Raw genomic sequence first — 23,548 nt, 5'->3', positions numbered from 1 at the left:
AGCAACTGATCTATTGAGTCAATCTGACCCAAAAAGCTGCAAAAAATAAAATAAAAGTCAGAGCACACATACCCCACACATTTACATCCTTCATATGGTCTTTGGATCAATTTGACCTGCATCCGCAGAGACACACAGAAACACATCCACATACACAGACACAAACACACAGAGACATGCACAAACATATTCTATAACATTCTAAGAATTATGTATTCTTACAGCATTTTATCACACTAAATGCCTTGTACCTGCACTTCAGGGGGGGGGGGGGGATAATGAGGATAATTTTGAAATCAATTCAAAGTATTCTGATTCTGAAAGTGAATTTAAAGATTGCCTTCACTCAGAATATGCACCACAAGGAGCACCACGGGCGGCCACTGGAAGAGCCACAAAGCCAGCCACTGGAAGAGCCACGCAGACATATTTGTCTAAGAATGGACAGATTTTATGGTCTTCATCCCCGGTGAGAGAGCCCAACATGATATATCTATATATATATCTATATATATATATATATCTATATATATCTATATATATATATATATATATAAATATATATATATATATATATATATATATATATCTGGTATTTTATTTTTATTGTAAATGTATTACCATTTACAATTTCAAAACATGAATCGATGAGTCTGAAATGTCCCAACTTTATTTGAATATTTGGAACAGAACTGTAAACTAAAACAATGTTTTTTTTTCTTCTACAGTTTGACATCAAGAAGACTTGGACTTCAGCAGTGTAGCAGCTGGATGTCATTGTCCTCCTTTGTGACTCCATCTTTAATGTTTCTTTTGCAGTAACACAAAAGTGAAACACTCATGTAGGGCATGTGACCATTCTCATATATGACAGAAAATACTCGCAAGTAAATCACTTAGTCCTCAAACTCTCTGAAAGTAGAGAGCATCTGTGAACCATAGTCCAGTGAAATCTACCAAGATCCACAAATCTTTTGTATGATTTTAGTTATTTAGTTATCATTATCTAATTTGATGTGAATTAAAACATAAATGATAAATACACTTGGCATTACAGCTATACAACTACCTACCTTTGGCTGATCCCTGGGTTTCACACCATGTTCCATGGATCCAGACTTTTCTTTCTGTGAGGAACACGCCTCCTAAACATAAATGATGAGATTTATTTTTTTAATTGAAGGGAAACAGACACAAACTGGGTTTTGCTCTCACTAAAAATACCAAAAGAGCTGAAGCTTTCAAAATCCAAAGGCTTCAGGCCACCACACTATGAACTGTATACTAAATCACTGTTCTCTGGTCCTCGACACCAACAGCACTGAAGACTTTCCACTTCACTATATTCTGACACTTGATTCATTTCATTTTTTAATTTTCATTATCAGTTTTCTTTAGTCAATCAACATCCAGCAAACAAGTCCTGGCTAAGAGAACACATCTCACATAACCACTGATCGTTGATACTGATTCAGGACCACTATACTACACTGACCACAATGATGGTACTCTCACCTCATCTGTTTTATGACCCTTCCCATCTGGGTTGCAGACGTTACACATCCTTCTCCATGGACATCTGCTTAAAAAGACACATGTACAATTTTGTATTGAAGGTGCTCATACAAAGAAAATGTATGTCTCTTGTTCAAATGTCAAAAGGGGTCAAACTTTCACAGACATATTGCAAGTTTTCAGAAAAATTAGATATACATTGCCTAGTAATCCAGACCGTGATCAGACAATACATGAAGCATGCCCTCTGCATGATTTTGACTTAGGTGTACTTAGACTTGTGTGCAAGTTAATACATAACTGCAATTCATGTATACAACATTAAAACTACTTTACAACCACTGACCTTTTTTCTTTACCAGCTCTTGTACCACATCTCATGGATCCAGTCGACTTCTGTACTAATGGGGAGAGCACTTCCTGAAGATAAATCATGAGATGAGAACTAGAGGGACACATGGAGAGGACAGGAGTTGGGTTCAAGTATAACTGTAATTCATGTAAAAGGCACTGAAGCCTGCTTACTAATACTCACCTCTACGTCATCATGGGGCTTCATATCACTTCCAATGTGTAGCTGCCATCACGCAGTTATCCACTTTAAGTTAAGTTAATTATTTGATTTAATCCAAGAATAGTTTCTGTTTGTAATAAAGGGAATATTTTGTGTTGTGTAGCAAGAATATAGACATGAGATTTGTAATACATTCAAAGCGGAACCAATGTTCAGGGTGTGTTGCAGCCAGTTCTTTATAGGTAGAGCACCTGGCAGGTTGACGGAGGATGAGAGAGACGATTTCGAGACTCAAGGTTTTGTTGTTGTGTGCTGATGCGCAAACCCATTTGAGTTAACAAGTGGCAAAGCCTTGTCAACTGCTTTAAAGGAACTCTACAAGTGCCTAAAGTGTGAAGTGTTCTAGTGTTGTGTACATGTGTCTAAGGTCAAGTTATCATTGATTTCACAAAGTTATTTACTGCTAAGCTATTTTGAAGTGTAAATGACATTTAAAGGACACTATAAGTGCTAAAAGGGCAAAGAGTTTTGATGTTATATACATGTTTCCAAGTTCAAGTCATCAAAGTTTAAACAATATTTAAGGGCTGAACACAGTGTGGTGTGCAGAAAAGTGTACTTTTAGTAGTTTTCTAATTTTGCATGTGGAATAAGTTCATTTGTACTGTGAAAAGGTGATTATGACCCATTAAGTCATTAAGCCATAATTGACTAGAACTATAAGTGAAGTTTACTGCAATTAGTATTATTATTGCAATCTAGCTAAGCCACTTAATTTAACTACCTTTAAGTTTAAAGCAACTGAATACTGAAAATGTCTGAATATGAGTTTAAGGCTAACAAACAGGGCTTAGACATTAACGGGGAAGCTGTAGAGTTGCAACAGCAGTCTGAAACCATTGATAAATTACTGTTCTGAAGACATCAGCAAGATATGACTGCCAGTGTCAGGCGTAGGTCATGTAAACAAGATGTTTTATTTATCATATATGCAGAGTATTATTATTGCACTTGTATATTTAAACAATGTTGAATGACAGTAGCCACAGTTATAATTGTGATTACTGTAATAATAAAAAACACAATCCAAACTATATGTTTTTAAGGCCAGTTTTTATTTTTTAAATTCTCTTTCCACTGTCCTCATTCCCGCCCCTCCTTTTCCCCCTCATCCATGCCATCAGCATCCATTAGTTTTAAAGACAAAGATAATAATTGTGTGACCATGTGAGCTGACAATGTCCTGTTTGGCTTCAGCACCCTCATCCATAGCAGAAGGCCAGCAATGGTTCTGGCCAAGGGCTTGCTATTCTGTGTTTAAAAACAAAGGATAAGTTTGTTTGAATTTTGTTGTAAGCAGATGCACATCTCTACATGACATACATGACCATGTGTAGCAGTTGTGAAATGGTTGCTTATGGGCTGAAGGATGACAACACCATGGATTGGAGTTTGTTCATTTATTCTGCAAAGGCAGCACAGGGCAGAGTCAGGAAACACACAGTTGCAGGTAGGAACAGTCTGCCTCCACAACAAGAGCAGCCATATTTTTGCCAGGAGTTTGGTCCAACGTCACCCACGTACCCCTTTGTGTGTTACCCAATAAGGCTCCCCCTTGCTACAGGTGAACCCGGAACTTAGAAATAGAACTGATATAAAACAATGCAGGAAATTCAAACTTTTTTTTTTTTTAGATAATATTAGCATTGACCAGGTTTTGAGAATGTTCACCATAATTAATTAGGAAAATAAATAAATAATGACAATAATGAATGATCAGATGAATAAAACAAAGTAAACACTGACCCAGCTACACATGTAATCATCCATCCATAATAGGGTGACTTGATGCGGGGTCAGAGGTGCACTGACTCCAATGGTCATCGCTATGCCCATCAAGATTTCATGGGGGCGTGGGCGTGTCAACATGGCCACTGTGTAGACACGTCTTTGCCAGCTCCTGTATATTTAATCATTAATAGCACACCAAACATCATTTTACTCCACTACTTCGGTTTTTTTTTTATTTTATGACGATTTATGAAACATTCAGGTATGGCTGGGAAAGCTAACTCTCGCCTAGACCGCTCAAATCGAGCTCAACCTCGGCACGTTAGCGAGAAGGCTAACCACCCGCCATCACCCAAGTATGGCGACGAGGAGCAGGAGGGGGACCCGTCCCTGTCGGCAGTTATCAAACCTATTGAAACTTTCCGCAGTGAAACCCGCTTTTCGATGAGCACTCTGCAGTCTGTTATAGAGTCATTCGGGGTACATATGACGGCGGTGGAAACCTCGCTACAGGATTGTGATGACAGGATTACTACACTGGAGGCGAAGTGTGAGACTTTGGAGAAGTGCAACAAGCCGCTAATGAAAACCGAGGACCTCAAGTCAAGGAGCCGCCACCAGAATTTACGCGTGGTCGGTATCCCGGAGGACATGGAGGGGCCTAGAGTCACGACATTCATGACCGACTTCTTCGCTGAGACGCTGGGCATGGATATTCCCGAGGGACCGGAGATGCTGGACCGGGCGCACCGCCTCGCTTCGCGGCCCGGTGCGGGCTCCAACACTCCTCCCAGACCGATGATCGTGAAGGTGCACCACTTCGGAGTAAAGCAGCAAATCCTCCAGCTGGCCAGGGAGAAAGGCCCGCTCACATTTCGTGGAAAATCGGTGCATATCTTCCCGGACTTTGCCACTGAAGTCACTAAATGGAGGGCATCTTTTAACAATGTCAAGCAGAAGCCCACATCCGATATGGTCTGCTGTTCCCGGCTCGGCTGCAGGTGACCTTCAGCGGCGGGAGATACAGCTTCGCTGCTCCGGACGAGGCAGAGAGATTTTACGCGGAGACCATCGCCCCGACGCTCCCGCCTGGTCGAGCTGACGGCACCGCCGACAACGGGTGACTCTTCACGGGTTCACGGTTTGTTTTTCCCCCATGACAGCCCCACAGACTATCCAATATGGGTGGCTTAAATCTGTATCACAACTGTTTAAAACTGCGTTTTCCCATTTAAAGCCGCCATTTCAATTCAATTTAATATATTATATTATATTATATTATTTGATTAAGTGTGATGAGTGCTGAAAGTATTTCATTTTGAATCTGTATACAGATAATGTCCATGACAAGTTTTCTTTTCTTTTTCTCTAGACGTTTGGTGCTATATATTGTTAGGTTTGGAGCACTGGTTTAGTGCAGTTAGGATGCACCTTGTGAGGTGTAGTAGACGCTTCGTTTGGGGACGCGTTTGGGGTGTAGAGGGTGGGTGGGCTGGGGTTTTGTTCTTCTCCACACTGTTTTCACTGTTTTTATGTCTTATTTTTTGTTTGGTCAGAAGGTTTTCTCCACAGAGTCTTGACATAATATCGGGGGTTTCGGCCAGATTTATTGTATCTGCCGATTGGGATTATGGTTGACAACACGACAATTAGACTTTGCTCCTGGAATGTCCATGGGATTCATGGTCCTATTAAACGCAAGAAAATACTTAACTATTTAAAGAGAGAAAATGTTCAAATAGCTCTGATCCAAGAGACTCATTTGGATGACAGCGAACATTCAAAACTAAAGAGAGAATGGGTGGGCCAGATTTATTCCTCCTCTTTTACCACTAGGAGCAGGGGTGTGGCCATCCTGGTTCATAAGTCCTTGCCCCTGACAGGGGTGGAGGTTAGAGCTGATAGTGCAGGCAGGTATGTTATGATTAAAGGGACATTATATGGGGATACAGTCTCCTATTTAAATGTATACACCCCCCCTGTCCGTTCTTCAGACTTTTTTACAGGAGTGTTTTCCTCGTTCTCAGATTGGATTGTTGAAATCTGCACTGCAGAATGTGCGCTCCTGTTCGATAGGTAATATTATTATTAGTGATCACTCACCAGTATTTTTAGTCATGTCCAGTAAAGTACAACGCCCCAAGGCACAGTGGCGGTTCCCAAATCATCTTCTGAAGAACCCCAATTTTAAATCGCATCTTACTGAACAGTTCAAATATTTTATCACTGAAAATGACACTCCTGGTGTTTCTCCTAGTCTGCTTTGGGAAACCGCTAAGGCAGTTATCCGTGGTCTTACTATATCATTCTCAGCAAGCCTAAAGAAAAAACAGAGGGCAGAACAGCAGAAGCTTGAACAACAATTATGTAATCTGCAGGGAGAGTTAAACCTCAACCTGTCAGAGGATTTGAGACTTCAAATTGATGTTACTACTGCAGCTCTGGACACTCTCCTCTCTAAAGAGGCTCAAAGATCCATTTTGTTTGCGAAGCAAAGGATGCATGAATTCGGGAACAAATCAAGTAAATACTTAGCAAATTTAGTTAAGGCAAGGGCTGATTCTCAGGCCATCCCAGTTATAAAAGACAGATCAGGCAAAAAAAGTCTATGATAACAAGAATATTAACAACTCATTTTCAGAATTCTATGAAGGTTTATATAATTCTGAATCTGGTAGTAATTCAGAGACCCTGATGAATACATTTTTGTCATCCATCAATCTTCCTCGAGCTTCTGATACACAAAGAGAGCTGCTGAACAAGCCGATTACAAAAGAGGAAGTCATGCAGGCTATCAAGAATTTACAAAATAACAAGGCCCCAGGGCCGGACGGTTTGACTCCTGAATTCTATAAAGCTTTCCAGAACCTGCTGAGTGATCCCTTGCTCAAGATGCTGTCTTACTCCTTTGAATCTGGAGCTCTTCCCAATACTATGATGGATGCAAATATTTCATTAATCCTTAAAAAAAACAAGTCTGCGGATGAATGTGCTTCCTACAGGCCAATTGCTCTGCTGGATGTGGACTGAAAATTACTTGCTAAAATACTGGCCAGAAGGCTTGAAAGTATCCTCCCAGATATTATTTCATTAGACCAGACTGGTTTTATTCTAGGTTGTAACTCTTATAATAATGTAAGAAGACTCCTAAATCTTATACAACATGGCACACAGTCAAAAGTCAAATCTCTTGTGATTTCCCTTGACGCAGAGAAGGCCTTCGACAGGATTGAATGGCCTTACCTGTTATATGTTCTCTCTAAATTTGACTTTGGTGATAATTTTATTAAATGGATATCGCTTCTATATGCTGCCCCTCGTGCCTCGGTTATTACAAATGGCATGAGATCCCCTGCATTCACAGTGAGGCAGGGCACTAGACAGGGCTCTCCAATCTCCCCTCTTTTGTTTGCTCTTGCCATGGAGCCATTGGCAGAGGCCTTTAGAACTGATCCATTAGTGACTGGCATACAGGTGGGTCCTCTCCAGCACAAAATTTCGCTTTACGTGGATGACGTCCTTCTCTATCTGAGTAACCCTGAGGCTTCTATTGTAAGAGCAGTGGAGATAATTAGATCTTTCGAAAAAAGTTTCAGGCTACAAGGTTAATTACTCTAAATCCGAGGCAATGCCAATGACCCCTAATGTGTCATGGTCTTCAAATTGCTCTGCCCCTTTTCGTTGGTCCCCATCAGGTTTTGTCTACTTGGGCATACATATTACTCCCTCCCTCTCTGGCCTTTACAAAGCCAACTTCGTGCCCCTAATTCGTAGGATTAAAGAAGACTTAGCCCGCTGGACGGCTCTTCCACTGTCTCTTCTGGGGAGAGTAAACCTCTTCAAAATGAACATACTTCCTCGGTTGTAATACCCCTTTCAAATGATCCCGGTTCTTTTAACAAGGAAATCACTTTCAGTTTTAAATAGCTCTCTATCTTCCTTTCTCTGGAGAAATAAACGTGCTAGGCTGAAACTCACCACCCTACATCGCCCTTTCGATTGGTTCAGAGGTGACCCTGATTCTACATGGCTCACTCTAGAAGCTACCCCAGTGGCCCCTATTCCTCTCCGTAACATTTTATATGTGTCTAAGAAATGGACACAGCCTAATGTAAAAGGCAACTTTTTGTTACAGAATACTATAAGGGTCTGAAGACTGGCAAGAAAACTTGAAGGCCAGGAGGGCTTCATTTCTCACCTCGTACCTATCCGCTTAAATCCAGACTTCCGCCCTGGCTTGAAGCCCTGGAACCTATTTCCTGCATCCTGGGAGTACAACCAGCAGCTTTGAACCTCAGTCCCCCTTCACTGAAGCTGCTTAAGGTGCTGCTGTTTAATGCAAGGAGATGTATTCTTCTACAGTGGATTTCAGACTCTGCCCCCACAGTCTCACACTGGATCCGGAGTATTATGGAATTTCTCCCCCTAGAAGCTATAAGCTTCTGGCTTAATGATAAATCATTAAATTTTTTTCAAAACTGGGACCCCTTTCTAGAACATATTGGAGAAGATGGGACCCGGGCTCTCCGGAGTGGTCTCTGTGGTCTGGCATGGACTGAGGTTTCAGGATGCATTCCTAGATCTTGATGTGCTGTCGGCGTATTGCTGTGTTTGATCCCCCTTGGTACTTTGACTGTGTAAACCTTCTGTTTTTTGTGTTCTTTTTCGTCTGTTTTTGTTTTTTTGGTTTTTTTGCGTGTATGTGTGGAGAGTAAGTTCTAAAAAACAAAAAGAATAAGAGCTATATTTGTCAGGAATGTAAGTATTTGTAGGCGTCTGTGTTCATGTGTTTCATGCCGTACTGACAAAGCGAGAAATAAAGAGCTAAATCCTCAAAAAAAAAAAAAAAAGGATGTCATGGGGGCTAAGTCCCGTTGTGGAGTTTGACGTGCTGCGAATAGCATACAGCACTAGCGGAAGGGCATCAGGCCATTTTAGCCCTGTTGTCATCATAGTCTTTGTTAATGGTGGAGTTCATTCTCTCCACTTGACCTGAGCTCTGTGGGTGATAGGGAACATGCAATCTCCACTGGATCCCCAGTATTGATGCAAGACTGAGTAATTTTTGCAACAAAAGCAGGGCCCCTATCACTATTTATTCCCATAGTTACCCATAAATGCGGGATAAGCTCTTTTATCAAACATTCTACAACTGTTCGTGCATCTTCCTTTCTTGATGGATATGCTTCCTCCCATTTGGAAAACATATCAGTAATTACAAGCAAGTATTTCTATCCTTGGCAACTAGGCATATGTACAAAATCAATCTGCATATTTACAAAAGGACCTGATGGCAGCGGCAAATGGTTATGGCTGATGGTATTACCTGCTCGTCTTGTCTGTTGACATATCATGCAATTATTCACCAGTGTTTGTGCAACATTTGTAATGCCTGGTGCAAACCACTGCGATCAGATTATGTCATTTATCCCCCCTTTACCTACATGTGTAGGCCCGTACGCAATGCAGGGTAAAACATGAAGGAGAGAGCGGGGGCAGACCGGCCAGCCATCAGGGTGGAGCCACAAGCCAGACTGCTGTTGAGAACAACCTTTCCTGATCCATGTCTTTTTCTCCTCACCGTCAGCACGGTTTTGTGACACAGTGACATCATCAAAAGAGGGGAGAACAGGAAGTTCAGGAGGTTGAACTGAAGTACATTGATGTGCCACAGAGGATGAGGAAACGGCTGCCTGTTTGGCTGCAGCATCTGAAAAACAAATACAAATAAGAAAATATCAAAAATATATTCTAGTTCATGTAGCTCTAGCTGTGATGTTCACATTTGTTAAACTGGAGTGCCCTTACAACAGAAGGGACTTTCACAGCAATCTTGTCCTTCTGTTGGTCAAAAAACTGTTCTATAGATCTCTTGCTTCAACAGAATAACCATTTTTAATTACTATTTTATGGCATGCACATAAACCACTTTTACAGTATCACTTACACACTATCTTAAACCACCTGGGAGGTAAAACTGTTTATTTGGTTTTTAACTATTGGGTCGCTAAGAAAAACTAACAGGACAGTTTAATACTGACTGAAACTCTCCACCTGTTCTGAAATTAATTGGTTAGTCTCTTGTAAAAAAGACTAAAATAACTTTTTCAAATATGAATATGTAATATATATAATATATAATAATATGTTCACGTTTCTATTTCAATAATAAAATCCCCTTTGGGTTAATTTTCTGTGAACTGTTTAATCTCTGTGTGATGTAAAATAATGAGCAGATCAGAGGAAACTGTCAGTTTATTGTTTTGTTTATTATTTTATAACAGATCAGTAACACATGTTTGTGAATCAGTTTAAACTTGAGTTTAGGAAAGATCCAGACGGTTCAGTTCTTCATGTTTTTATTGTTCAAATTTACACAAAACAGAAAAATGTCAGTGACTAATAACGATACTAAAGAAGTACAAACAATGAGTTAGTGTTGGTTAATGAGTTAAAGTACTGATTAATGACAACAGTATTCAGCTAACTGATCTAAGATTGCAGGAAATAGTATAAATGATCTCTGGTTACGCCATTGGTTTAGTATAGGTGATGTCAGGGACAGTCATCAGGGCTGGTGTGGCCAGGGCTGTTTGGCATACTGGATGGTGTCGAGTGCAGCTCCGATGTCAGAGTTTTTGGCCAGAAGGTGTCGTGTCACCGGAGCTCGGGTGAGTCCACTCCTCATCAGAGTCTCTACTCACCTGAAGATCACACAGTCCCAGTCTGGTTACCTACTGGTTTATACTGGCTCATACTAAGTAACAGATGGTTATTCTAGTCTCACATAGACCTAAGTCAGCATCAGACCAGTCTAATGTGAGTCTGATTTAACATCTGTGATTACACGATAACGTACTGGTATTCTACTGACACTTTTTGTCTATATGATATTTTAACTCACTATACTTTGATGTTTCTATCGTTCGATTTAGATTTAGACTCGAAGATTTTTATGTTTTTTAACCGAGTATACTAAACTATGACATTTTTATGACTTCTTATGCCATTTACCATACAACTGACCTTTGACCCCTCTATGGCACCACCCTCACTGTTGCCTCTGTCCATCTCCACATTATCCTCCTCCAGTGCAAAAAGGGGTGTGACACACTGCCTGTCCACCTCAAAAGATCCTGCATGAAGGACAACACTCAAGAGGAACGGGAAGCTGAAGTCAAAAGGGCAAAAGAGTCGCAGAGAGAGTGGACCAGGGTTGGCAGATGCTGGGAATACGAGACTTTGTCCTCCTTGGTTCCAGATAAGGCTTGCCAATCACTGGTCGAACACATGAAAATACATTTTGTCCAGGTGAAAGAAGCTGAACTGCTGCTGGTGAGTAAAGAGAAATTGTAGACTTGGGCTGTGTCCAAATTCAGGGGCTGCAGCCCTCAAAGGGTGCATTTGAAGGCCAATTACGTCACAACGCTGCGCGAAGGCTGTCCAAATTCGAAGGCTCCTTCAAATGCGGCCCACAAATGCAGCCTGCCCTTCCCTCTTTTTGGAGGACGCACCGCTACTATCCTTCGCGGCCTGCTATATCCCAAGATCCTTTGTGCACCGCTGCTCAGTCCCGAAACAGAAGAGGAAGCAAGAGAAAATGGCGACATCAAGTGGCGCAGACATGACATTCAAATTTAAGTAATGGGTTTATACTCGGCTTTTAGTCATTTGAACATCCAACGCCAGATATGTTAAACTTCAAGGGACTATAAAACCTCCAAATTTCAACTTTCAGTTAAAATACGTGACACTGGTAATGCTAAGGTAAATATAGTTGTTATTCACAAATGGGTTAATGTTTATTTTGTAAGGTTGATAATTCAATTTAGATTTGACACATTGTACACACACAAATAAATGTACACGTTTGATAGATTTGAACCAAAACAGACTTTAATGCATGAACACCTGGTGATGCAACCAGGAAATACTCCGAAGGCTAGACCGTCCCATTTAACAATGGTGGACGCGGCCTTCAAGGTCTCTCCGAAGGACCCGGCCTTCGTGGGCCGCAAAGGCTGCGTCCTTGAAGGATGCAGCCCCTGAATTTGGACACAGCCTTGGTGTTTAGGCATTCTGTGAAGAAAGTTAGTTGAAATATTTAATCTTGTCTAGATACTTTTTGTGTTAGTTGTTGTGAGACCATTGAAGTGAAGTAGCTATCAAGTGAGTTTCTGCCAAGTCAGGTGTGTTGAATAGGCTTGATTGCAATGAATGAGGAGCAAAGGACTCTTTGTGCTCAGTGAAGAAGAGGAGACACCGCAGGGTGCAGAGGGGAGGTGGTTATGCTTATGATTTATTTGACATTTAAGCTGACTCTTTTTTGATGTGTTAAATCTACATTTCCTATATGAACCTGTGATGCATGTCAGCTCTCAGAGGAAGGAGGAGTCCTGGTCTGAGCACCAGGGTCTGCTGGAGGAGGCCAAAGAATGGATCGAGGAAGCTTGCCGTAAGCTGCAAAGTAGCGAGCAGTTATCGGAGAAGCGCATGACGATTTACCGGTACTTTTGCATGGCGACCCTGATGATTACGCACCGGAAATCGGAACACACAGTTGTGGATTTCAAGGTAAGCGTGCGCTTATTCTAATGTTGGCTCAGTTTCCCTGCACCTTTGACTCCCGTACATTGAAAGTTGTTTGTGTCCTTGCCTACAAAAATAATCCCCCATCACAGGTGACTGACTGGAACGACAGGCAGGTGGGCGTCGGTGCCGGGGTGTTGCTCCAGTTCAAGGAAAGACACAGTGGTAATCAGTGCAGAAGAGGATAGGGTGAGTTGAGCGTTTTTATTTTAACATTAGAGTCAAAAAAACATTTCCACAAGATGGCAGACTTGAAAAACCAGCTTGGCATTTCCTTTCCCACCAACAGTGGTTTGATGCCTACTTCACGGGCATCAGGCCACTCTGCCTGAAGAGGCAAGCTCAAGCACAGGGTGACAAGGGCTGCTTTTTCATTGGTAAGAAGGGAGGTCCCGTGGCCAATGCCAGGTCCAACTTGGACCACCTCTGGAATCAGTGAGTGTACATTTCTTAAACCGGGTTGAGGCAATTTCACTCATTAAGTGACCGGAACTAGCAGGTTGCTTATGTAACCTGTAACTGGTAATTATTAGTCCTAGTATTGTTAGTTAACTTGTTCTTACACGTCAGACAAGGCATATTGCAACCATTGAACATGAACAACTCTGACTTAAAACTTCCTTTTCTCTCCCTCTCTCTCTGTTTTCCTTTTCCCCCTCTCTTCTACGACACAGCTGTAAGAAAATCAGGGAGTAAGCGGGCCGAAATCTGCCGTCTGGTACATGCCAGGCCGCGGGGACGTCCTCCAGAGACCAAAGGTAAACATTGCCAGTTTCGGTGCTGTAGCAACCATAATGTAATAACGGCTCATAATGTAATAATTTAAATGTAATAAAAGTTCATAATGTAATAATCGGCTCATAATGTAATGAAACCCTAACCCGTATAACGTAATAAGGGCTTTGCGCATAATGTAATAATGTAATAACTTATTACATTAAGAGCCTTATTGATACCGCTCATAATGTAATAACAGCTCATACTGTAATAATAGCTCATATAGTGAGAAAAGTGTTGCATTATCATCATTTTACCTCTCAAATAAAGCTGCAAGTAAAGCAAAAGGCATGGGCTTCAGTGCATTAGTAAACTAAATTAGTGAAACCAAGTATTTAATAGTAATTGCATTCTGACATTTTATTGATGTATAAAGTTGAGCCACTAGGTGGCACCCATGAGAGTTATTTTGGGCCTTTGAGAATGCCGTGCTCACTTCTACTGTGACTATTGCAGGTAAGCAGCACTATTTGTGACCTTTAAAGTTCAATTAATATCTTTGTTAAACCAAGCCATCCACCTTATCTGTTTAAATATTCTGTGTATTAAGATGTTTGTTGGGATAATGTTGTATGTTTTAGCTAGCGGCTAAGCTCCATCACCTATATTATTTATATTTTTCGTGTGTCAACACAAAATGTTTTCAGCCATTTTTGTAGTATAAAGAGCCAAAAGTCTGGGATAGGCGGATTGGTCGGGGCCAATGGTGGGCATACACCTTATCATGAAGCAAGTTTTCTCTGCTCTACCTTTTCAGTTTGCCATCTGCCATCAACCAGCAACACTTAGAGGTACATCAAGGACCTTTGAAGCAGAGGGTGCTTCTTTATAATACTGGCTCTGATGCTATCCCTGACTCTGACCACCATTCAAACCCTGACTCTGACCATCACTCTGACCCCAACAATGACCCTCATGGTGATTCCAGTGATGTCTTTCATGGTGACTCATGTGATGTCCCTTATGGTGACCCCAGTGATGTCCCACATGGTGACCCCAACACCGTCCGTCACACTGACCCTGATATTGTTCCTTCTGCATGTCCTACAGTGCCAAAACATATCTTTCATGCTGACCCTGACACTCCCTTCATTGCTAGCCCTAATTTGCCTTTGCGCTTCCTGTCACCCATTATCCAGTATTGCCCGTTGATGGATATGACTATGCTGGGCACCTTCAACAGAGTTTCCAACTTGTTCAGAGAGCTAACACTGCCATTCCTATCAAGAATTTATATACGTGATTCTTTGGTGGAATGTTTAAATATTGTGATGGATGAAGACTGCTGCAGTAGGGTTATATAAATCAGCTGGAATAGTAATAGTGGCCTTGCATGCAACATCAGGCAGCTCTTCAGCCAAAATGCCATGTTTGTGATTCGACACATATCCTTTGGATGGTTCCATATTAAAGACATTCATTGGTGCCAGTCCGACATCACAACTACCTGATGGCGACACGTGCTTTTCTTTTCTTGCAGTTCTCCATCTGTGAAAGTCCCACCTAAGGACCAATGGGAAGCTTTCATCAAATACTTCCCCTTAACAACCGGAGCCCTCCCCATTTTATTTCAAGTGGAGGTGTATGCAACTTGAACAGCGTGTGCTACATGTCTCAGGTAGGCACCGGCATTGTCTTTGGTACAGGTACTGTATGCTGTCTGTAAAAAATGCTTAGTGTCTTACTTTGATTGCACTCACTCATTGTTTGCAGAGAGGATGCTGCCTTAGCACAAATTATTCACATGTTTGAAAGTGGGATCGACACTGAGACAATGGATATGAGAACTGAGAGGCCGGAGGTAGCCCTACTCTTACGAGAGCGATCAAAACTACCCTTGATGGATGGCGTGTTGTGCCGCAGGGTTCTCAACCAAAGAGGTGAAGCTTTTCATCAACTTGTCATACCTAGCAGTCACAAGGTGTTCATGATGAAGTGGGGCATATGGGCATTGAAAGAACTTTGGAACTAGCCAGAGCTAGATTCTATTGGCCGATAATGGCTAGGTACATTGAGACAAAATGTAAAAGCTGTGAAAGATGTGTTAGACGGAAAGCTAGTGCAAAAGGCATCAAAACTGGTTAACATCAAAGTCAGTGGTCCCCTCGAGTTGATTTGTATAGATTTTCTGTCAATAGAACCTGACTCAAGAGACACTAGAAATGTACTGGTCATAACTGATCACTATACAAAATATGCACAGGCATATCCAACAAGAGACCAGACATCCAAAACTGTTGCCACAGTGTTATGGGAGAACTTCAGTCACTATGGTTTTCCCTGCAGACTACATAGTGATCAAGGAGCCTGTTTTGAGTCAGAAGTTGTAGCAAAACTTTGTAGGCATGCTGGAATCTCCAAGTCTCGCACAACACCCTACCACCCAAGAGGGAATCCGGTAGAACGATTCAACAGAACGATTGATCTCTTTGGAACTCTGGATGGGAAAAAGAAGGGGGAATGGAGGAAATATGTTAGGCCCCTAGTACACGCGTATAATTGTACAAGAAATGATGTGACTGGGGAAGCTCCTTTTCTTCTCATGTTCGGCAGAGAGCCGCGTCTTCCCATTGACCTATGTTTGGGCATCAGCCCTCAAGGCCACAACCCCAAAACGCACTCACAATATGTGCGTGACCTGAAGAAAAGACTGAGACATGCATATGAGCTAGCTTCAAGAAATGCTGAGAAAAGGCAGCTGTTGAACAAATGGCACTGGGATGCTAAAGTGACCGCTCTGCCTTTGGAAGTGGGGGACAGGGTCCTTGTAAGGACCCTGAGTCTCAGAAAGAAGCACAAAATCTCAGACAAGTGGGAGTCCACTGTTCATGTTGTTGTCAAACAGCCAGATGAGAGTATCCCTGTCTATGTGGTCAAGCCTGAGGATGGAGAGGGCAGAGAACGGGTCCTGCATCGTGACATGCTCCTTCCCTGTGGGTTCTTACCTACAATCTTGGAAGCGGATCGTGAAAATACTGATGATTCCTTTCATTTTGAGTTGAAGACCGTCCGGTGTTGAATTGTTCAGAAATGTAAACAATCATTTGTTTCCACAAAGAAAGAAAGAGGGAACTATATTTTGTGTTTTTATTTTTATTTCAATCTAGTGATAAAGAGTTAAGGTCATGCAGTTGTGGTTGTGTGTTGATGAAGTGTTGTGAAGATGAAGTTGATGCATTTCAGTCCAGAAATTAATAGTTGTGAATAAACTGGATAGGTAGTATACTGCTACCATAACCCTGGTAAATCCACTTATTGGTTACATAAACAGTGCGGAATGCAATATGTTGGTGAAACAGGTAATACAATGCTTACCAGGTTCATCCAACACAGATATAATATTTCTAAAAAGAAAAACGCACACACTCTTTTGGTAAAACACTTTGTAGAACACAACTGGTCTTCACTTACCGCCACAGTAGTGTAATCCAAGATGGTCCACAGCCCAGAGAAGGAAAATAGATACAACATAAATATTTATTTTAAGAGCATAAATATGGTTATTTTGTTAAGAAGCATAAATGTGTTTTTGGATTTAAATGCATACATTTCATTAAGAGCCACTTAACACAGATTTGGCAATAATTTAATGGAAATGATTTAAAAAATGCCTTTAAGAAATGTGATGATGCTTCCCCTTTAAGGCACTCGTTGCCCTGTGTTTACGCATGCTCCTGGCAGAGCTGAGCAGCAGAGCCATAGACATATATACATAGACGCCTCATTGAGCGCTGGACCGTACGTCGACGTCGCCGCCATATTGGAGGAGGCAGATCTGCCCCGTGAACTAATACAAGTGAATGGAGTGAACTTTAGAAAGCTCCTTCCACAATGTGCTATAAGTTAATGTCTCTCATTTACACATTCACACACGTACGAATATATTCAGGAAACAGATAGGAACCAAAAACAACGTCTGTAACGTTCTCTGATGATTATAAACGTTAACTACTCCTTACATGTTCAGTATACAGGTAGGCACCAAACCACCGGATGTACTTTTATAATGTTTTTATTAGTGTTTACAGCTGCCAACGTATGTAACGCTGCTACTGTGATGATACATGACGGTTAAATATTGAATCTTTGTCTATAATAACCAGATCCTGACACGTAAATGTGATTGAAACGTCGCCCTTGCCAGATGCAGACCTGACGGCCAGCCCCCTAGACCGATCCTTGCTCGTTTCCTGAGATTCCAGGACAGGGAACGGATCGCTGAAGCTGCGCGGAAGATGGGAAAGGTGCACTGGGACAAGCATCACATCATGGTCTTTCCTGACTACTCCAAACTTGTCACCGAGAAACAGGCTGCTTTTAATCAATGCAAATGCCTGCTTCACGAGCGTCGGATCAAGTTCTCCGTGATGTATCCAGCTGTGCTCTCCCCGAGGACGGTGGACGGTGGACGGTAGACGTGAGTTCACAGACCCCAAAAAAGCACTGGAATTCATTCGCTCTCTGCTCCCGTGAAAGCATATTCATATTCTGCCCTTAAGTTACCTAGAACCATCCAGTTGAACTGTACACGTCTCTCATTTACACTGTTAAACACATCTGAATATGAAAGAGATATTTCATTCACTATTTTGGATGGAGGCATTATGGCTTTTATTATACCTATCATTTTTGGTTGTGCTCTGATTCAAATTGTTATTTGTCTATACTGTTGGCATTAGAGTTGCTATAGTAGGGGGAGCATATCTGTAATGTATGTCACTCCCTGAACTTACTGGTGTACCTTTATTTTATTACTCACCCACTTATTATTTCACCTGTTTTTGGGGTGGAGAAATACATTTGTTTTGTTTTGTCTTCTTCCGTTCCTTCCCACCATTTCCATTAGCACTATAGACCAACCCAGAGCTGATAAGGGCTTAATGGGGAGACATATGCCTCAGATAGACATTACTAGATGAGTGGAGAGATACTTAAAACTAACTTGTTCAAGTATTTTGGTTATATTTGACTGTTTATTGCTTACGACCCTTACACAGCTCTTGTACTGATGTAGCCCTTACTAATTTTTAGCTACATAATTATAGCTGCATGACTGCCCTCTTCGCGAGCTGTTAGACTGTTCAAAGTCACGGACCAAGTTTTTTGTGTGTTAGGTTTGGTGCTTTTTGAGCACCTGCAGGTGACGGCAGTTCACGGGCACCATGTATCAGTATGTATACACATCTTTTTTTCCTGTCATATTGTTTTCTTTTTTCTTTTTCCCCAATTCTTTTCCTGCCCATGTACATGATGCTTGTTGCTCAGCGATGGTGGTTCCTAATGATAGGTTACATCCCCTACATGCATCGGTTACTAGACCTACTCCAATCTAATGATGCTGGCTGATAAAGGAAGGACCTTGAAACTAATGACATGGAACGTGCAAGGTCTTAACCACCCTATCAAAAGGAAAAAAGTCATAACATTTATTAAGTCGAAAAGATGTGATATAGCATTTCTGCAGGAGACTCACTTATTAACTCAGGAATCTAGAAAGCTTTGCAGAGATTGGGTTGGTCATGTCTCCGCCTCATGCTGGAATGGTCATAGCAGGGGGGTAGCAATTCTAGTCCACAAACAAATGCAATTCAAATGTATTAGGGAAAGTATTGATGATGCTGGACGGGTTTTGTTACTTCTCGCTGAGATTCAGGGCCATAAAGTAATATTAGCTAATGTTTACGCCCCTAATATTGATGATCTCACATTCTTTGAGCAACTAAAGTGTAAACTCAACGATATGGGAGACTACCCGATTTTGATGGGGGGTGACTTTAATCAGGTTATGGATAACATGTTGGATCGTAGCACCCCATCACAGCGTCAATGCAAATCAGCCTCCATTATGCACAAAATGGACAAAGCTTCTGGTCTAGTTGATGTCTGGCGGTTATTAACCACAAGAGATTATACTTTCTATTCCCCGCGTCACAATACATTTTCTAGGACCGATTATTTTTTTGTTTCTGGATTTGGTATCTCCTCCATAGTATCTAGCTCTATCGGTAGCATTCTTCTCTCGGATCATGCTCCTGTGTTTCTTTGTGTAACCCCTTTTTGCAATACCCCTAAATCCCCCAGGTGGAGGCTCAATTCCAGCCTTTTGCTTGACCTAAGTTTCAAAGAATCTTTAAGGACTCAAATTAATCTTTTTATAGAAACTAATTTGGCGTCAGCACCATCTGCTGGTGTGGAATGGGAAGCGTTCAAGGCCTTTATTAGAGGTCATATAACACAACATGCTTCTTTCAAAAAGAAATCTAACATAATAAAACAATTTGGAGAAGAAGTTTTATGCCGCTGAAGCTGTATTTAAGCAAAACATGACCCCCTCAAATCTCACTAATCTGACCAGACTAAAATATGAACTTAACTCCATTCTGACTCAGAAGGCAGAGTTCTCTCTTTTCAGAGCTAGGCAAGAATACTTAGAAGAGGGCGACAAAGCAGGAAGATTGCTGGCTAGATACATTAAACAGAGAGAGGCTCAGAGCACAATAGCAGCAATTAGGACAGAAGGTGGTGCTGTTATGCGGGATCCCAAAGAGATAAATAAGATATTCAGAGAGTTTTATGCAACGCTTTACTCGTCAGAAACGCAAGTTGACCAGCAAGAGATGCATGCATTTCTGACCTCCCTCACTCTCCCCACCTTATCAGTGGACCAGGTAGATTTGCTTGACGCGCCAATCACTAGGGAGGAGATTGTGGATGTTATTAGAGGCCTTCCATCTAGCAAGGCGCCAGGCCCGGATGGCTTCACAGCAGAATTTTTTAAGGTGTATGCTGAGGAACTCTCCCCTCTACTTCTGCAAATGTATAGTGAGGCACTGGATAAGGGCAGCCTACCCCCCACACTGTCTGAGGCACTAATTTCTCTCATTTTAAAGAAGGATAAGGATCCGCTAGACTGTAGAAGCTATAGACCAATCAGTTTGATTGGCTGTGACAGTAAAATTCTTGCTAAGATTCTAGCTGTAAGGTTAGATAAGGTGATAACCAACCTGATTCACCCTGACCAGGCTTTATTCGCACTCGGAGCTCAGCTGATAATATTAGACGTTTGATTGACATCATGTGGACCTCTCAAAATGCGCCCTCCCCTGCTGCTGCCCTCTCTTTGGATGCTGAAAAGGCATTTGACAGGGTGGAGTGGCAATATTTGTTCTCCACCCTGGAAGCTTTTGGTTTTGGCAGGATATTTATTAGCTGGGTCAAATCTTCTATAAACCAAGCCTAAGGCCTCAGTGACAACGAATAGCATAATCTCACAGTCCTTTGAGCTCCATAGAGGCCCTAGGCAGGGCTGCCCTTTGAGCACTTTACTTTTTGCACTGGCGTTGGAGCCTCTAGCAGCGGCTATTCGCAAAGACCCTGACTTTCCAGGTATCCAAGTAGGCAGTAGTAGTCATAAACTGATGCTTTACGCGGATGATGCCTTGGTCCTGATAACAGAGCCAGAACGCTCTCTCCCTGCTCTGTTCAAAACCATTAAATTGTTTTCTAAATTATCTGGATATAAAGTGAACTGGGCCAAATCAGAGGCTCTTCCTCTGACTCCCTACTGCCCCAAGACCTTATTCCAACCTGGTGATTTCACTTAGCCCCAATCAGGTATTGAATATTTAGGCATCCTTTTCCCCCCGTCGTTGAATGATTTGGTCCAGGTTAATTTTGAGCCCCTTCTGAACAAATTTAAGATTGATATAGAACAGTGGTCTCGACTATTACTTTTACCTCTGGGGCAAGGTCAATGTGATAAAAATGAACTGCACCCCCAAATTTAATTACCTATTACAGGCACTACCAATGAAGATCCCCCAAAATATTTTAAGTAGTTTAATAGGCTGTGCAACAAATTCCTATGGAACAATAAGCGACCCAGATTAAGCTTGAAAAAATTACCGAGGCCAGTGGATCAAGGTGGACTGGGGGTCCCGAATTTGCTTTTCTATCATTATGCATTCAGCCTGAGACACTTGGCGCACTTGGCGCTACCTCCTGAGAGAGCACCCCCGTGGTTTGGTCTAGAAAGCCCTTTGTGTAATCCACTCCCTCCTATGCATTATATCACCACTAAGCTTTCATTAGAGGCACAGAGTCATCCTATTATTTCACACATTCGATTTTGATGCAAACCTCCACATTGCAGCCTCCATGTGGACCAACCCTAAACTCTGCATAGGGAAATCACCTTTTCTCTGGAAGTCATGGGTCGACAGGGGAATCCTGGCCCTTGGAGACCTATATGCTGGGGATACACTCAAGTCCTATTCTGATATCAAGACACAACTCCACCTACCCCAGAATCAGTTTTCGAGTACTTACAACTCAGACACCTGCTGTTGCACACATTCGGGTCTCTTTCAACACCTCCCCCCACTGTAAGCTTCCTCACACAAATAATGAAAATTTTTGGTAGAGGTCATGAAGCTTCAGTGTATTACTTAATGGTTTTGAAATGCTGAAATGCTGCACTTAGCCAGACTGGCTGCACTGGAGGGCCTATCATACAGGCTAATAAACAGAGTGGAAGTCTTCAATTTGAAATGGGAATGATACTTGTCCAATATGAAAGAACCTGTGTAGGAGATATGGTAGCCAATCTGAACATGACACCTAGCATCGCTGAGCATGTTACACGTTATGATCTGTTATTATTCTTAGTCCCCCCCCCCCCCCCCTTTTAAAAAAAAAATTAATTAATTAATTAATTTTATTGTATTGCTGTTGTGCTGTCCTGTTTTATCCTTTGTTAGATTGCTCGTCTCGCTTTTTTTGGTTGTTTTTCTCCTTTTCCTGGAGTGCAAGCATTGTATAACATAGTTATTCGTTTACTTTCTGTAAACAAGTCTCAACATTGTTTCGTAACCAACATTTTCCACATGTGTACTTGTAATGTGTGATATTCAAAAATCCCAATAAAATATTAATCATAAAAGTCTTCAAAATCTAAAAATAACAGCACCTACTGATAACATAGATGTCAAATGTACTATTATAATCATCTTTGTTTAAAAATATACTTTTTGTTAAAAAATGTTGGCCCTTTAAAGTTGTGTCCCAGATCTTTGTCAACTCCAGATTTCTACAAAAGCATAATTTAATCAGGCATAAAAACGGTCAGCTATATCCTAAGGACCCCTGTTTCACTTCCTGGTTTCAAAAAAAGGCGGGAATGCTGTTTAGGCACTATTTTCTGATAAATTCATGAAATAATATTGCTATCAGGTGTGTCTCAACCATAACAGGTCAACTCAGTTGCCCTTCTAAATCAAAACAGAATATGAATTGTGGTTTAAAAAGGTGTATTTTGATTAGCATTAAGAGAACTCTTAGCATCTTTCAAAAATAAAATGGCTACTCACTACAACTATGCTGTGAAGTGAAAAAAAGTGACATTTCGTCAACACCGTAAGACGTCAACTCCGTCAGATATTGCATCTTATGGAGTTGACATCTGTGCTGACGGAGGTGACATAACTCTCAGTTCTCTTTAATAATTGAATAATGTGTTTGAAATCAGTACTTTATTTTCAATTAAATTACGAGCGAAGCATGCATCCGAATGTGTCATAAACTCTCCACAAACCATGACTGAGAAGATGATTAGCGGAAGTGACTTGAGAAATCCCTCAATTAAGAGTACCCTTTTTTTCCACCATGCTTTGGTAAATGAGCTCTCCGCAAGCAAACACAAAACTCCACCCAGGAAACAAGCATTAACCTTATCAGGAAAAATTCTGACAAAATATCGCATTTTCCACAAGATCCAACAGTTTGGAATATCTTGTAAATCTCTGAACAAAAAACAAACCAAGGCAAAACAAGCAAGATACCTCCAGGTCATCACCAAAGACGTTCAAGACTTCTTCCACAACTCTGCCCGGATTACAACAGACGAACAAGACACCATAACAAGGAACAAAGTAAAGCATCAGAGGATGATCTTGATGGACAGCATGATAAACCTACACAAGGAATTCACCACAAGCAACCCTACAGTAAAACTCAGCTGCTCATCCTTTTGTGCCTTAAGGCCCTTTCATACATGCCTATGTAAACTTCATGAGAATGCAGCTTTAATATTGGAGGTGCTGAAATAGTCGGGGGTTGTGGATTCAGCAAAACTGGAGGATAGTTTTAAATTGGTGTGTTGCACACCAGCGACTGAGTCCTGCCTCCTTTGAAAATGTACACGCTGTGTAAACAAGCAGACATTGCTGCTCCCAGAACATGAAGCAACTAATGTTCACTGGAGACAATGGGAAAGAGTGCGACAGTCAACAGCAGATGAAACATACACCTCAACAATAATGATAACTCATGAAGGCAAGCTCTCAGAGCTCATACAATTATATG

General features: G+C 41.5%; 1 long non-coding RNA gene across 1 annotated transcript; it reads left to right on the top strand.

Moving 5' to 3' along the window:
* Window positions 1-14,380: 14,380 nt before the first annotated feature.
* Window positions 14,381-17,684, top strand: LOC141005098 (uncharacterized). The gene is made up of 3 exons (XR_012179856.1): window positions 14,381-14,804; window positions 14,900-15,066; window positions 17,290-17,684. It is a non-coding gene; the product is annotated as an uncharacterized lncRNA (long non-coding RNA).
* The last annotated feature ends 5,864 nt before the right edge of the window (window positions 17,685-23,548 follow it).

This window comes from Pagrus major, chromosome 1, assembly GCF_040436345.1.
Source record: "Pagrus major chromosome 1, Pma_NU_1.0".
Classification (NCBI taxonomy): Eukaryota; Metazoa; Chordata; class Actinopteri; order Spariformes; family Sparidae; genus Pagrus; species Pagrus major.
Note: the sequence above shows the minus strand (reverse complement) of the source record. Positions and strands in the feature narration are given on the sequence as shown.